Genomic DNA, 18,021 nt, shown 5'->3' with positions numbered 1-18,021 from the left:
TCACTTCATGTGTAAACATGGCTATATAAGCTAGCCTCTCTATGGCACTTTGGGTTTATTACTGGTAAATTTGTCTGACCTTAATTGGTATTTAAACAGTATTTTAACAGTAAACAAAGACAATTTCCATCTGGCCATTTTTTGACCTCTCAAATTCATTAAATTCTCATTTTACTACCAAACTAGAGAGCTAACTAGCTAGCTAGGCACAAATAATATTTGCAAAAAGGTTTGTATTTCACTTAAAGCTTTCCTGCACTATTCACAACCTTTCATGCTATTGATGCTACTCTGCGGACTGTTGTTTGCAGTAATGCACCCAGAAATGTAGCAATACACCAACTAAAGCAGTGAAGAAGAAGTTTCACACTCTTTTACTTTTTCAGTTATTGCTCTGTTAGCATAAATACAGGCCCCGTGCAGCTTGTAAAAGTAACTTAGCTGTTGATTTAGCTTCTTAGTTTGAAGCTAAATCAACAGCAAGTGAAATTTTGAGGGGAAAAGAAGGTAATAATTTTCTACTTTAACAAAGATATCTTCTCATTTTAATGCTGAAGCTAAGTGCAAAGAGAGTTTGGTATGTGTATCCTTGGCTTAGAAGAGGCTTCTTTAGCTAGGGAGATAATGTATGTAATCGTGAATGCTAACAACAGAAGTATTATTTAATCTTTATTAAAATGACGAGATGCTCAAAATTAGTCTAGTACAGAAGTAGATATGGACAGAATATAATGATTCAGCTTTTTAGACAGATGAGAGAAGGAAGTCAAAACATATTGTTTAGCCGAAGCTAAAGGGAATAGGAGCTAGCTTAAAAGCTGCCTGTTAATATGTCGCTATTAAGAGCCTGCCAGACCTAATGGATGGAACTGTTTACTTTCCAATCATTTTCATCTATTAAAAATCCAGACTTGCAAGTAAGTATTACAAACATGGTGCAACAAAATGTGTATGAACTAGATTAGCAGGTACACTGTTCAAAACTAGCTTAGTCAGGGTGCCTGTCAGGTATACTGTAAGGGCAGGGGGGGAGTCAGAGGACACTGCGCACTGTGTGGTGTGGGGCAGGGCAGCAGAACAGGCAGAGTGACATTGGGTGCGTTTGTAACCCAGCACCCTCACCTTCCCCTGTTCTCTCTACAGGTGGAGGCTCTGGGTCTGCACCAGACAAGCTGCAGCTAGCAGCAGGAAGTGGGAGAAAGGTGACACACACACACACACACACACACACACACACACAAATACTGTACATACATACACAAAGTAACTGGCAGACAATAGTTGGAGAAAGAGAGAGGGGGAGGGTGTGAGTCATACTGAGAAAAAGTTAAGCTAGGAATGAATAGTTAATACTTAATGACAGAGAGTGCAGTAAAAAGTCAACCGAAACAAGGTTTCATTTCCTGGAAGAATGTAGTAACCTGACATCCATCTGCCAATACCTCAAAGGTGATTTACAATAACTGAAAGTGAATAATGCAAATGAAGAGGTAGGATTAAAACCTAACTTGCCAAATAAATAATCTCAGAGAGTTCTCTGTTCTTGGATTTTTTGGACAATTTAAAATTTGAAGTCGCCTTTAAACAGTTACAAATGATTGCTAAGGTAATTTACAGTAGAATCAGACTTTAACTTTATTTTCCTTGGCCTAAACAAGTTGCTTATAATATAGTACAATTGTTCAGTGTAACCCGTGGCAGATATCTAATATGTAGGCAACAAACTAGCATAATGCTTAAAGCTATAATTTTAAACAATGCTGTGAAGCTTACAACAATGTGTCATGGACAATTAACTCATTAAGACGCTGGTAAAAGTTCATTTATTTATGCTAGGTGTTTTTTTGTAGTTAACCCAGCAGTTAGCTTGTTTTGCTAGCTTTGCTATTCTTTTGAAAGACTCAGTTAAATAAATTAGTTAAAGTTAAATAATTAAATCAGAAACTTCCGTGGTTCTGGCTAGCAAAATTCAATATTTGTAGCACTGAGTAAAGTAAGCTTCCGTGAGGCTATCTATATGCTAATAAAATGCCCATTGCTTTGCCTTTGATCGAATTTTACTGTCAAGAGCGTGAGATAGTCACGTAGCGACTCGTCTACATAATATCTCAGTAAAATAATAAATCTGGAGAAAAATTTCTTGTTGAGGCTAATGTAGCTGCAGCTAGCTTAAAATGTGGTACAAACTCAACTTGCTAGTTCTTTTCTCCCACTTTCTTTCTTTGGCCTTCACTCACAACAACATGATAGATTGTTACCAATTAAATAGACATTCAATTATCTAACACTGCAAATAATTATAGTTGCAATAATTAGTCGCCATTTTTATATGAGCAGGAAATTAAGCCACCACTCCTATAACTTTGCATTTTTCCTTAGCTCTACAAATCCGTTTTGCTTTACGCCCCCAGTTATGCAATTTTTGTTCCTTGTCAAATTTGTCTGACCAGCATTAAACAGCAGAAGTTAGCCACAAGGCTGTGACCAAAATTGGTGCTTTTGGGAGAAAAAGATCAAGACATTTACCTCAGAAGTTGGAAGCTACCAAAAGTGAGCTAAAAAGAAAGAATATATGGGACTCCTGTTAGTAAACTTGCAAGTAACGTGACAAGAACTATCATGTTTCTCTATATCAAGATGTCGGAAGAACAGCACTCTCTTTTTTTAGCGTTATCTTACAGCCCTGCACATTTCCTTTATATTTGCTCCAGTGGCTCACAATGTAAAAGAAGCGATTGGGGCTGCCAGTCAGTCTGGATGGATGATCTCTGTTTACAGTAATTATATCAATGACTCAAAATAATATGGCAATGATTCACTCATTTTAAACAGTGCTCTTTAATATCTGTGGTTTCAGGCAGTGCTTGTGTCACCATCTGTGTGTGTGAGTAGTGTGTGTGTGTGCATGACCGCAGTGAACCTGTGACAATGGCTGTGTGCCATTTCAGCCACTCTGTGGCCGAGATCTTTAGTCGCAGACAAAGCCGGCTTTATCTCTGCTCTCACTGTTGTATCAGTGCTGCCTGGCTTGACACATTAGCACCGGACTTAGCAGCCACACACACATTTACACACACATACACCATGGCTAACACAATACATTACACTTACACGGGAATACGGGAAATTGTGCAATGTGTGAGTGTGTGTGTGTGTGTGTGTGACCATAAAGCGACCACTGAGGGAAGTGACAGACAGACACATTCTGTTTCTGTTCCCTTGTTATGTGGTGCTTTTAGGAAGAATGTCATATAAGTAACATGCTCTATGGCCTGTGTGTGTGTGTGTGTAGACACCATGCACACGTCCACTAAACTTCATTTCTTCCCCTGACTTCCTGAATAGGTCAAACAGGCCTTACGAAAACATGCAAGAATTCCTCTTTTCACATCCCTCTTTCTTTCTTCTCAATATCACCCTCCTCCATCTTTGTTAGACTTCTCTGTGCACACTTTCTCTCTCTTTTTCACTTCCTGTCTTGTCTCTCACTCTCTTTACTCAGAGCCTGGAATGTGGATAAAGACATTTTCAAAAGACACACGCAGGAGAAACGAGCCATAAAACACGTTTACAGGTGAATTAGCAGGTTGTTACACTGCAGGGCGTCACAGCCGCAGACGTCCACGCAGAAACGGTGAATGTGGGAGTTAACCCTTTGTGTGTCTCCGCAGATGCCATTCAGGATTCACCCACTGCAAAGTTAATCAGCTGTCAGGTGTCCATGCTCCTCCCTCACATTAAGCTTCATTTTTATGACACAGTACAAGCTTACTGCTGTCTGCTTTACATCAAACAGGATTTTTTGCTATGATCCTGCTCTGCAGCTCTGCGGCTCTGCGCCGTTGTCTTGCCTGTGCTTTGGCTGTGTGGTGACAGCAGGGGTTCGATTAGATTAGATGAAACATTAATGATCCCTGTGGGGAATCAGGCCATAGCAGCAAGTGAACACAGACAGTATACATCAAAGGAAAAAAGGATGCAAATGAGAAGATTGCATAGAGTCATATGTAAACACGTAGGTAACAATTCCAACACTTACATTATACATATATGCATGGCAGTGTACACATTAGCATGATTAGAAAGACTTTGTTATATGTCATTAATTATTACATGAAAAATATGTTAATTTTCACATCAGCAGTTCATGCTGTGTGTTTGCATCATAGACTGTATAAATAATGGACATAGCCACTGTGAAGTCACCCATTGGTTTCTCAACTCCTACGAATGAATAAATGTATGATAAACGCTGAACAGGCTAACAAGCCAGGTATGGTCAGCACAATACCCATGTACCTGCCACTTTGGGCTTAAATATCAGTACAATTATACTAGAATTTAACTCACCGAAAGGTTGGAGTTGAGACTTTTTGCACGGCCAGAAAGTTCCATAAATCATGCAGAAAGCCAGATTATTTGTCAGATTTTATCATGAAAAAAATCCCCAAAAGGCTCCAACAACACAAACCCGGTGAAGTAAAGTTCAGTGACTGTGTTGATGCCAGTATTCAACAGAAGCCCAAATGACCCCACCGCTATAATTTTAGCCTTAATATAATTAAAACGGGTGATTTATACTAAAATAAAATCCCCATGTTTATGTCTGCTATAAAAATGGGCATTTTAATATCGGCCCCAATGGGTGTTTTTTTGCTTTTGGAGCCAGTCTCAAGTGGACACTTGAGGAAAACTGAGTTTTTCTTCACTTCCTTGTTGGCTTTATTTTTCAACATTGGAGGTTGCCACTTGTTTTGCACTAATTTTCAAACCCAAGACTTCAATAGATTCATCAGTCCAATACATGGAAATATTATACAACTAAATTCTGTAGGAATTTAAATTAAAGCTCTCTGGGTCCGAACACAATATTGATGCACAGCAGGAGATTATGGTAATTAATCCTAATCTTTATGTGATTGGTTCAGGGTTTCCTAAAAAAATCTGTCTCAAGACATCTCAATTTAGCCTAATCTAATGGGAATCTTCCTAAAGTTTTTTTTTTTGACTGATTACAAAAGATTAAAATCTTAATAGGCAAAATGAGCTGGGCGCCAAGAACTGTGTGAGAAAGTTGGAAAGAATTCAGATGTGGATAAAGAAAAAAATTGTTGTCTTTGATCTTTTAATGGGATTTGTTGAACTGAATGAACTAGACTAAAAGTCTACAGCCTTGCCAGTGACTCTGTGGGGCTGTACTAAGGAACTAATTAGCTCACAATGAAAACAATGCTAACGTGGCTAAGTTTACCATGTCCACCATCTTACTTTAATGTGTTAGCATGCTGGCATTTACTGAATAGCATTAGTCGCAAAGTAGCTGCTGATAGCTGATAGTGATGGTAATGCTTGAAGGTAGTTGGTGAAGTATTGAACTAACTCGATAAATGTTAAAATATCACCAAGGTTTTTAGTAAGTCTACAGCCATGATAGCAGCATTTTGAGGCTGTAATTAGGAATGAAATTGCCTAAACTAAATGCTAACTTTATGCTCTTGATGACAGTGCTAACATGCTGATGGTTAGCATGTCAAATGTTTACCATGTGGAAAGTCATTAGGTCTGCAGGTAGTTGGTCAGGTAGGTTAACTATTGGGAAATATCACATTATACTGCATGATGTGGCTTGATAAAAATGTTAAAAGGTCACCAGTTCATCTTGAGGGGGCCGTGAATGTGTGTACCAAATTTCATGGCAATCCATCCAATATGTGGTTGAGACATTGGACTCACACAGTGACACTAGATGGAAAATCTTGGTTCCCCAAAGTCCCCAAAGGATGCATCATCTGAGAACCATGAATCTATCCAAATTTTAAAGCCTAATGTGGTTTCAAGCAAAGGAGTTCAAGTATCTCAGGGTCTTGTTCACGATTGAGGGTAAAATGGTTTGTTAGATTGACAGACGGGTTGGTGCAGTGTCAGCAGTATTGCGGGAATTGTACCGGACCGTCGTGGTGAAGAAGGAGTTGACCCGTAAGGCGAAGCTCTCGATTTACCAGTCAATCTATGTTCCATCCTCACCTATGGTCATGAGCTTTGGGTAGTGACCAAAAGAATGAGGTCGCAGAAGCAAGCAGCCAAAATGAGTTCCCTCCGAAGGATGGCTGGGCTCAGCCGAAGAGATCGGGTAAGGAGTTAGAGCTGCTACTCCTTCGCATCGAAAAGAGCCAGTCGAGGTGGTTCGGATATCTGATTAGGATGCCTCCCTGTGGAGGTTTTATGGGCCTGTCCAACTGGGAGAAGACCTAGGGGTAGACCCAGAGCTCTCTGGAGGGATTACATATCCCACCTGGCCTGGGAATGCCTCGGAATCCCCCAGAAGGAGCTGGCAAATGTTGCTAGGGTGAAGAACGTCTGGGCTGACTTGCTTAGCCTGCTTCCCCTGCGACCAGACCCCCCAGATAAGCGAAAGAAAATGGATGGATGGATGTGTTTTCCAGATGTAAGGACATTTTAATGAGGCGACCAACTGACAGAAAGACATTGTCATCCCTTGAGCGGTGCTTCAGCATGGCTAAAAATAAGAAATATTGCCCCTATAATCCCTTTAGACTTCAGACTGACATTTGCACCGGAAGAACTGAACTCTTGCTATTTAGGGCACAAAGCTCTTAGTAAGCTAGTGGAAGAGTCTTCTCAGCAATAGTCTTGTTTCCTTGCTGTCACTGAAGATGTGCTTATCTCGAAATGATGTCCCCTCACATGTCAAATTGCTGTATGTATCTTCTTTTACAGTGTCTGCAGGTGATCAGAGGCGAGTGCCGATGCGTTGACAAGTCAATCCAACTGAGAAAAAATGAGGATGCACCCCGCGGGGAGACGCGCTGTGGTAACCCACCAGGAAACTCTTATGATTTGTCACTGTGATTTATCTTTGTTGTACCGCGTACGGGGCATAACAACGAGGTGCCGTGTGGTTTTTAATCTCTCAATTTACAGCTGTATTACGCTGCACGCAGATTTTAAAGGGAAGCTGTATTACATAACATCCTTGTTGCAACAGATGATTTACAGCAACAACGGGTGTGCGAACATAAGTCGGCGTCTGCGGGGAAAGTGATGTAGTGTCTCTGATGCAGAACTGGATCCATCCCCGCTCGCCTGTCGCTGCGGCTGCAGACATCGTTTTTCATATTAGACCTGCATGCTGGCAGCGTGCCTGACATGCTCTCTCGTCCTGTTTTCTCCCCCCTCCTCTCCCCTTTCCTTATGTCTCTCTCACTTCCTCGTCCCCTTACACAAACACACTTCTCCCCTCCTCCCTCTGCTTGCCTCAGATCAGCTGCAGGGATCTCGCCTGTCTGCCCAAGAAAAGAAAAACTGTCCCGGTTTGATGACATCATTACTGCCATTCATGTTCAGCCAACATGAGAGGAACCAACTGCTGGGAGTGTGTGCGTATTCAAATTCTCCTCCTATTAGTCAGTGTGAGTCCAGCTGCAAGCTGCTGCACAGGAAGTGGTTCTTACAAAGGTTTTGTTCAGACAAGAAGACAGGAACATCCACAGACACTCACCCACGCTGTCATACCACACTCGTGACTGCCCGTAATGATGACATTATTATGAGCACCCTTATCTGTACCTGATGCTAATCTTGACCCCGAACTCCTGGCCTATGATCTAATAATCTTGTACTGCAACGACAAATGTTTCCTCGTGAAGATAATTAAAACATAAAGATTTGACTGACTTTCTAGTAAAAGTATGTTTAAAGTTGTGATTTACACTTCTAGTTTGGTCCTCATAAGTGTATAAATACACAAACACACACACTCTCACCCATTAAACCCGGCATGACGCAACCCTCTGAGCAACTGTATGTCATCATCAGTGAGACATCCTCTGGGAGGCAGCGAGCCACTACAACATGCTGCTTAATGGACACACTGGACAGCAGAGTGTGTTAAAATCATTCGTCTCTTTAAACAGATGAATGAAAGTAGAGCCAGTAAACACAGACTGACCCACATCACTGCACGGAGGAACGACAGTGCTGTTACAGTTAAGGATTAAGTCGTTTGATAGACCACCGCTGGGTGTTATCCGTTATGTAACAGCCCATGTTGTGGCTGGGATTTACAGAGGGCTGTTCCAGCGCTGTGTAAAGTGTTTCAGTATGTCTCAGTGTAATGTTGCTAACATCAGTGTTGGGTATTTCACTTATTATTAGGGCTACACCTGCATTTTGAGCTAAATGTTCCCCGTTTACAAGCTCCTTCAAAACTGCTGCTGCTTCAACTAACATGCTAGTACATAAGCTAATTTGTAAGAAGTAGTTAGCTGTTCTTTTGTCAAAATTTATGTTAGAGTTAAGTATTGAAGCAAGGCGACCATGTTTTCATCACCCAAAACCGGGACACTTGAGTGAACATTCATGAATACACACATGTATGGAGCTGGAGCTCTTTATCCTTATCCAGCTGGAGCTCAATATCCTTATCCAGGGGCATCACAGCCAACTGTTAGCATACTGTTAGCCAACTGGTTCTGAGACAAAGCTAGCCTATAAGATATCCTAGCCTTGGCATCGGCACTGAATGATTGACAGACTGGTATACACTTAAATCTAATTGATTCAGAGGCACATGGCTGTTCAACATGAGTCTGGTTCTGCTGGAGGTTTCTGCCTGTTAAAAGGAAGTTTTTCCTCGCCAATGTGCCGAATGTGCTAAATGCTACTCATGGTGATTCATGTTCTAGCTGAACAACAAAGAGTACAGTCTAGACCTGCTCTTTTTGTAAAGTGTCTTAAGATAACTTTGGTTATGATTTGGCGCTATGCAATAAAATTTGATTGATTTATTGAAATACTACAGTGATTAGGTTAGCATATTGGAGTAAGTAAAATTGGGCCAGACGTCTATGCTAGCAATGAAAAAAAGTATATTTTAGTGTTTTACGGATGTTAGTCAGGACTCGTGCCACCGAGCTTGAATACAGAAACATCCTGAACATCCTGAAAAAAATGTATTGTTGTTTTTTAGCAGTACCAGCTAGTATGGAGTAACATTAGCATTCATTATTAGTTAGCTAATTAGACCTGGCTAATTTATGTATAATATTCACCCACTTTTAGCTCCATTTTGGTCTCCACCAATTCCTAAAAGAAGCACTTTAGCTGCTAAATTTTACACTGTGTTGACTAGTTAGTTGCTAACACTTTCAACTGTTTAGTGGGTTAATGAGATGCTACAATGCTATGTTGAGCCCATTCTCTGTGGCATTCATCACTATAAGCAACCCCTTTCACATTATATATTGGCATTTGACAGATTATTAATATAAAAATATTGATTAGAAAATGTTTTATATCATGCAATTGAATATTTCCATATATTTGCCCTCTCAGCAAACAGTTTTTCTTATGTCTTCCCGTAACCATATTGTTGTGGGTTGTCTTTATACACAGTCACACCTACATATTTTTCTTTTTTTTAACTTTAAATTGTACTTTTTTATATTTCAATTTGCAATTTAACACACAAAAATGTGTATATTATATTAATATTCACATGTAGCACAATGAACAAACATATTTAAAAACAAAATAAGCCCCTGAGGGTGGCTGACGGTGGGTGCAAGTTTTGCCCTAGGGCTCCAAAAGCTCTTTGGCCGGCCCTGTAAATAGTACTACAAATTCTTATTTTAGGTTGTTTTAGGTCAAGGAGGTAACATCAGTCCAAGTGTTTAACAATTACTGTATAAGTAACGCTATTGTCCAAAGACACGCGAGAACTTCCTGTTGCTGAATAATGAAGCTCATTACCTTCAATGACTGTGCGTATCCTTCTCTGGGTGTCTAATACCCTGACAGGTGGTGCACACGCATACTTTACTGTAATTTGATCTGTGTCTCACACACATACACACACCGACAAGGAAGCAGCTGACAAATAAGCTTTGTGTGTATGTGAGTGTAAAGTGTGTGGGGTAGAAGAGTAGAGGTTAAGTCTTGAAACAGGAAGTAAGAGAAATAAAAACCTGGGGGTTGTGTAAAGCTGATAAATAATCCAGGTTGTTACATGCACTCAGATGAATGAAAGAAAAGATGGATGGAGGGTTGCCACTGCAGGACGGGTGACGTCAACCCTGTAAAGTGAGGACATAATCCTCTGTAGGTCTGACCTGCTCCTTTTGTGTGAGACACTGACATCAAGTGGCCAACTGCTCCAACAAGACACCGTGCTTTTAAGATTTTTCTCTTCCTATTAATACTTAAATCACTTAAAAATATAGGATTGAGTCCTGTCATTCTTGTTCGCCCCTTTTGTGTTACACCTGTGTTTGGTTGACCTGAGCACAGTGGCTCAGACAGCATTCACAGTGCCAAAGGAACACAAAGAAACACATATGGATGACAGCACAGGATCAAACTGCAACATTGTATAAAGACACAACGGAAATTAAAAGAGGTCACAGATAAGGGTTATGAAACACTCTCCTTATCTGTACTCATATGTTATTACAGTCTTTTGGCCATTATTTTTAAGTGTGTGTATATAAGGAGAGATTTCTTGTGTGGAATATAGGTCAGACATCATCTGCTCTGCTGATGTTAAAACTCGCTCCAGGCTTTATTGATGCTACGGTGGCTTGCTGTCGTCATGTGGGGGCCAACTGCCTCATTTCACAGTTGAACAAGCAGGTACACTGTGCTATGGAATAACGCCATGTTTGTGTTATTTTTAGACCAATAATCGACTGAGACCACGGTGTGGCGATGACCTTTGAATTCAGCATATTTAAATACTTATCAAGGCTTTTTGATGAAGCAACAACAAGAAAATGAAGCAAAAACTGTTTAAATGTTTTGGTGTCACATTAAGACTTAGCTCGAAGGTTTAAAGCTGCACTTATTACTATTCTTATTCCAGCACTGGATCAAGTGACACCGTAATGTGAAAGGAGTCACTTGTACTGATGAACCCACATGGTGTTGGCCTCAGGACTGTTTTTAGAAATAAAGAAAATACATCTGATAAACCAACTTTGCACATCCTGGACAGCTGGTACAAAATGACAGACCAAAGTGGAGAAGCTAACAGGCCAGATATGTTTTCTCAGGAGCTGGTGGAGACCAAAAAAAGAGATAAAAGGACAGTGAATATCAGAAATATATTTATAAATTGGACAGAAAATCATTACAATGTTAAACAATGTCAAAAAACAATCAGTTCTTAAAGGAGCCATATCCTTTGAATGGATATTCTCATATTTTGCATGGGTTTCACATGTTTGGGTGTTTAGAACCTTGCTTTTGCTGAAATCGACCTATTGTCATTCAGCGTCATTCACCTCAGGCCGCCTTCTTGCACTAGCTTGTAGTTTAATGTAGTTTAGTTTAATTTAGTTTAGGTTAGTGTATTCCAGTCATTATCCGACTTATAATAGTACAATGCACTGGTAGATAAATAACTAATAGACAAAACAAAAACTGAATGAGTTGATGCTCCTAGCATTGACAACATATGATAAACAAAAACACAGGACCGAAAAGGTGTAGGTTGAAGCCTTAGCTTATTACACCTACCCTTTTAACATTCATTATTTTTTGTCAGCTCCCATTAAATTATACAAAGCAATAACAACAAAAAGCTCCCTAAAAGGGAAGCCAAAACATCTCTATCGCCCCCTGCTGACTGGCTGCAGGATAGGTCATAAAGCCCGCCTCCTCCATGTTAACAGATGGGACATGAGTCAAACTATAAAATCAAAATACACGTCAAATAAATGTTTCTCAAACATGGTTTCTGTCATTATAGTTAGTTTTTATCACGCTGATTTACGCCAAAGTGTTTTCTTATTTTTTTTTATTTTATTTTTTTTTTTGGCTTTTTATGCCTTCATTTGAGAGAGAGGACAGTGGATAGTAGCGGAAATGGGGGATAGAGTGGAGCTGACACGCGGCAAAGGGCCGAGGGCGGGAATTGAACCTGGGACCGCCGCATCGAGGACTATAGCCTCTGAATATGGTCGCTGATTCAACCACTGAGCCAAACCGGTGCCAGTGTTAATTTTTTCTGACAAATTTATTTTTAATTAGTTATTTGATGCTGTAAAAAAGTAAAAAATTCGGCTCCTGCAGACGATCAGTTCCGGATTAGCAGAGTGGAGGACGAACGGCGAGAGGAGACGTAACAAAAGCAATCACTACAGTCATTGAAGTTTCCACACCTGTGAACGTTAACCTCAGACCAACACAAAGAAGCTGTTCTGCTGTTAAACACGCCGGCGAGCGAGATCCTTGCTGTTTTTTCGGTGAGTTAAGTGTGTGTTTTGGTTAGTGGAAGTGGCTACGGTGGCGCCACCCGCCGATCTCTACAGCGCAGTCTCTGGCTTGCAGCGCCAATCACGGAGGTATTTTTGGCATCACTTTTGTACAATGGGAGCAGATGGAGACGCGTCGTCCATCTATATGTACAATCGTCGGTCTAAGTGGTCAAGTCGTTGTCAAGATTTCAACTTACTGTTCTGATACCTCCTATAAGGCCGTATAACTGATCCCACAGCAGCCATGTTTTCTACAACTTTGGAGAGACATTGCAGTGTGTTGTATCTGTAGTCATTGATCTTTTCTCTGTTTGTTCAGCCATAGCAGATTATTGTTTACTCACAGAGACTGGAAAAGCAGCCTCTTTACACACATGCGTTAGCTCTGCCTACCCTCTCTGGCAGACCAAAAACGTGTCACTAACTGGGTGCCACTTGTAATTTTTTTCCTCCGAAAGTCGCACCAGACACCCAGTCCGTAATACTGCAAATGCAAAGGCTTTCATCAGTGGGCCATAGGCTCAATCACCATTGTGTTACCTCATTCGGCGATAGATTGACTATACAGACATTTAGTTAAATGAAAATCCTCGACATGTTTGTATAACTGAGCACACAAGAGCACTGTCAAAAACATCACAAAACGTGAAGTAACTAAAACTGTTGAAAATACTTGGGTCATGTTGGACCACATCACTCAGCTTAAAAAGCTTATAGAGACAATATATGTTTAGAGCTCTTAAATTGCTGTTAGCTGATAAGTATCACTATCAGGGGAGGTGTAAGTCTCTAAGCAAACTTTGAATGGGAATAAATCCATGCTGATATTTAATCAAATAATTACAAATGCAATAAAATGGTCTGGTGTTCAACTAAGCTCGACTTTGACCCTTATCCTCCACTGCTGTGCATTGTGTTGTATTTTTAACAGCAGTGGAAACAACCAGCTTGTTTAAAAAAACATGATTCACAGTGGCTGAAATACAAGAGATTTGTATTTTTAACTCATGAAGATGGAATAATACCTGCTTATATACAAGAAACAAGAGTCAAGTTATTAAAGCAAGGCTGAGCTCACGTCCACACTTCATAAATGACGTGATGACCACAGTCCGTTCAGCTATTGCCCATTGACTTACGTAGGCTCGAGACTGACTATTTGCATGTTTTACATGTAATCTGTTGATATCTTTTAAAAGGAACTGTAAGCTATTTTCAGGAACTGGCTGGATGGTCATTGAGGAGTCTATTTTACAAAGCCAATGATGATTTTCACAGAAGACTTATCATTCTGAGTCATGCGAGCACCATTTTTTTCTCTCGGCTGTAAATGAAAAGCTGAGCCTCAAAACTTAAACGTGCTCCAGAAGGACTTGAGCCTGGATTCAGACTTTGGTTTTGTGCTGTTTTTTTGAGCTGGCCGTGGTTCATGGTTCATATCACTTCTTTTTGAGGATTATTCACATGGTTAAGGATACTTTATAAACAGCAGGATGGATAAAAATGTGCAACTTAAATCTTTCACAAGGATACAGAGCATGAACACAGGTGTAAGTTTGGACCCCCAACAGGAGCAGCAGAATGAATCCATTCAGACGACACTGGATCCAGAGACCACCTCGCCATCGTCGGCTCTCATCGAGGTCCGCATGCAGCAGCTACATAACAGGCGTTTCATTCTGCTCAAGATGCAACAATTCAGAAAAAAGGCAAAGGACGATGGTGATGGGTCCACGGAGGAAAGTGAGTCAGTCCCTTAATTTGATGATGAATAAGTCTACTTGAATGTGCCCCTAATTCAGGGGTCCCCAAACATTTTGCCCTGTGATTCTTTAAAAGAAGTCTTTGTGGACAGATAGTCTTGCAAGTCGGTCATAGCGCGAAGACTGTAGCTTACAGCATTTTTCAGATGAATACAATTACATAAGTAAGAGGGAAGCAAGTTTTGAATTGCCAAGAATTGCCGTATAGATAAGGACGTGCCGGTGATTTAGTCTATGGTCGGACAATGCAGGCCAGCCAACTCGAGCACACATGAAGCAAAGGTGAGTTAGGGCCTTAAGATTTGTAATGAACCTCAATGCTCAGTATCAAGAGCGTGAACGCATTGAGAAGGTGCATGCATTTATAAAACATCACCATAGTCGATCAGGGGCATAAAAGTAGCAGCAACAAGTCTTCTTTTTTTGCAGCAAAAGAAAAAAATATTTACATATTTATGAAATAAAAGCCCTGCCGCACTGTCACACAGAAGATACAGACTCAATCACCCTGACAAGTAATAATAGATGACAGGTTCAGTGGTTTGTAAACATCAGGAGTTTTGTTTTATCGGGACTCAAGATCAATTTTAACTCACGAAAAGTGTCTTGTACAGTATCAAAAGCATTAGTAGGTGACAGAGCACCTGACATTGTGTTGGAGTGGAGCAGTAAATAACAGTATTATACACATAGCGGTGGAAATTTGTGTTGGGAACATTAGTGGTCCCAAGACTGAGCCCTGGGGCACGACATTTATTATTTCAAGAGATTTTCTCTATTCAGTTAGTTTTTGTTGTCTTAGGGCCAAAAATATTACATATACATATTATTAAATTAAATAGTTGATCAAGAAAAAAAAAAATTGAGTCTCAAATTCATCGACATTTTATATTTTTTGTCAAGCTAACAAGGTGTATAAAGAAATGCCCAAATTTATTATACTTTTTATACTTTTTTCTTTATCTTTTGCTACTTCATTTGACCTTTTAACTACTAATGTATTTTAGGCAGAGATTTAACAATAACAACTAACAGAACTAGCTAGTATTTCTTTTGGTCTTTAGTATTGCTATCTCATGTTTTCATGACAGTGGGGAATGGAAAATGTAGTGTGGGTACAACATGGCATAGTACAGAAGTAAAATGAGAATAATAAAATAATTTCAATATTTCAAAATATTAGAGTTCAAAGTTTTTTATTTCTTTTTACACTCCATTTAGATATTTAACTGATAACATAATTCTACATTTTCTTAGTTTTGAAGAATAGATGGCTAAATCTGTTTCAGCTTTGTATGTTACTCTCCCTGTGTGGTGGTGTCAGCAGTAACCAGTGATGACAGCGACAAACTGTGTGAGCTGGAGGCCATCCAGAGGGAGCTGGAGGAGCTGCAGGTCAAAAAGGAGGAGTTGCAGAAACAGGAAAGGAGCTCCAAACTCTGTATGTGGATGAACACTTCTTTTTTAATGCAACTCTGCTTTCTGTTAAAAGAGCCTTTTTACATAAATATATTGCTTAATGCATTCATAAAATTACTCTGAATACATGTTTTTTTAAAATTAGGTCAAAAGATGACACGCCCCACCTGTCATTACGCGGAGATACCATGTGGAGGGATCTACATGCTGCCACCTCCCCAGCAGACACAGGTGGATATTACACTGGAGCACAAAGTTAAAACTAAGCCTGTAGTAGAAAGACCAACAGGTCCAGTCGTTCCAGGTAAGTTACACCTCCCACACATGTAAATGGTAAATGGTAAATGGACTGTACTTATATAGCGCTTTTCTAGTCTTTGCGACCACTCAAAGCTGCTTTTACACTACATATCACATTCACCCATTCACACACTGATGGCAGAGGCTGCTACGTAAAGTGCCCAACTGTCAATCAGATATCACATTCATACCCGTTGGCTATGCCACCGGGAGCAATTTGGGGTTCAGTGTCTTGCCCAAGGACACTTCGACATGTAGCCTGAGGGAGCTGGGGATCGAACCTCCAACCTTCCGATTGAAAGACGACCGACTCTTCCACTAAGCCACAGCCGCCCCTGTTCACATGTACAAACACCTCAGTCATGCATGTGTGGATATCTGAGCTAGTAGGTGGATATCTGAGCTAGTAGGCTAGTAACAGTGTTCTTTGTCTCTGGGCAAGTGGACAGTCTGGGTCAAACGGCAGACGTCACTCGGTGTCCGTCCTGTCAAGAGGTCGTCTTCACAGAAACCCGTAAAAAAGTGGGAGAGGCTACGTGGCTGGTTTCCTGCTTGTGCTTCATGACTGGGTACGTCTTCTTCAACATGATTGGATGTTATAATATTTACTTTGCTCGACTGCATTATTAAAACGTAAAGAAGAAGTTCGACATTTTGTGAACTACACTAATCCGGTTTCTTGCTAAGAATCTGTCTGAGCACTACACATGATGTTACAGCTGGAGGCAGTTAGCCTAGCTTTGCATAACGACTGGAAGCAAAGGGGGAGGCTCGCCTGGTTCTAAATGTTAGAATCTACCTGCTGGCATATCTAAAGTTCAGAAATGAACAAGTTACATCTCTTAAATGTGTCTGTTCAAAAACTGATGTTGAATCTGTGGACTTAAGGACATCTCTACTAGTAAGTTTGAAAGGTGTTATTAGGCCTTTCTTTGACTCTTTGGACAGAAACACAGATAGTAATGTTTTCATGTAGCCCCTCTTTGAAAAAGAAAAATAATTATTTTTAAAAAACGCCAAACTTAATTTAAATGAATTAAATTTGAAAGGTTAGCTAACCTCAATTCTCTTTAAAGAGAAGAGTCAACATAGTTAATGTTTCTTGTTAAAGAAAGTGTTGTTCACTGGTTATTTGACCCTTTTAAAGGTTTTTAATTACTTAATGTTGATTTGAAAACTCACATAGCATTGTGCTAATAGGCAGACATACTTTCCCATTACAGTTCATTTCAAACCTGGACATTAAGTTTTCCCTCATTCCCGGTGCCATCGAGATTACACACTCATTAAAAGAGCAAAAAGAACAAATACATTTAATCAACTACAGAAAGCATAGATCAATAAATATCAATTAAAACAGTTACATTTGACACAGTGGCTAGAAATCAAAGTCCTTAACTTTAGAAGAGAGGGAAGAACTTTAATCTTCAGAGTGTGTTGAAGGACTTTCCATGAGCGAGGGGCATCAACGGAAAATTCAGAGTTCAGTGCAAACTTGAGGGACTTTAAGAACTAGCCAATGAGTAGAACGAGTCATAGGTTCCAAAATTCCAACTGAACAAGTTTGTGATGTAAGGAGATAGCTTACCAATATCTTAAAACTGTACCAATACCAGTGTTTATTGCGCCTCTCTTCAAGAGAAGGCCAAACAACCTTCCATACTGTTCGATACTGTATCTATCACCAGTTATGAATCTTGGGCAGAGTGAGAGACAGAGTCCAGGGGTTTAAGAGATGAAACTGCAGTGTGACTATAGATTACATCACCGTAATCCATAACTGACAGGAACTCTGCTTCAACATTTCTCTTCCTGCAAGACAAAGGACAACCGGATTTGTTTCTGTAAAGGAACTTTTTGTCGCAACTTGGAGACTACAGTGTTCACATGGAATATAAATGTAAATTCATCATCAAGCCACATGTCAAGATAATTATACTCAGTGACTCTCAATAGTAGAACCATTAACAGAAGATATATGCACACTTTCATAATCAACATTTCTGGCTCTAGAAAACAGCACAAACTTTGTTTTACTCACATTAAGTAGCAGTTTGAAGTTGATTAGAGCTTCTTGAAGAGCATTAATAGCAAGTTGCAAGTTCTTGATGGCTAATTGTACAGAATCAGCAATACAACACACAACAGTGTCATCTGCATAAAGATTTTTTTTTCTTTCTGCAAAATAAAGATATTAAACTATGTAACTTTGTTTTAATAAGGTAAACTGAAAAACAATGAAACACTCTCATTCAGTTTGCTTC

Source organism: Semicossyphus pulcher, unplaced genomic scaffold (genome assembly GCF_022749685.1).
Source record: "Semicossyphus pulcher isolate SPU_LCO1_2020_fin unplaced genomic scaffold, fSemPul1.0.p SCAF_16, whole genome shotgun sequence".
NCBI classification, from domain to species: Eukaryota; Metazoa; Chordata; class Actinopteri; order Labriformes; family Labridae; genus Semicossyphus; species Semicossyphus pulcher.
The sequence above is the reverse complement of the archived record's forward strand: the minus strand, read 5'-3'. Positions refer to the sequence as shown.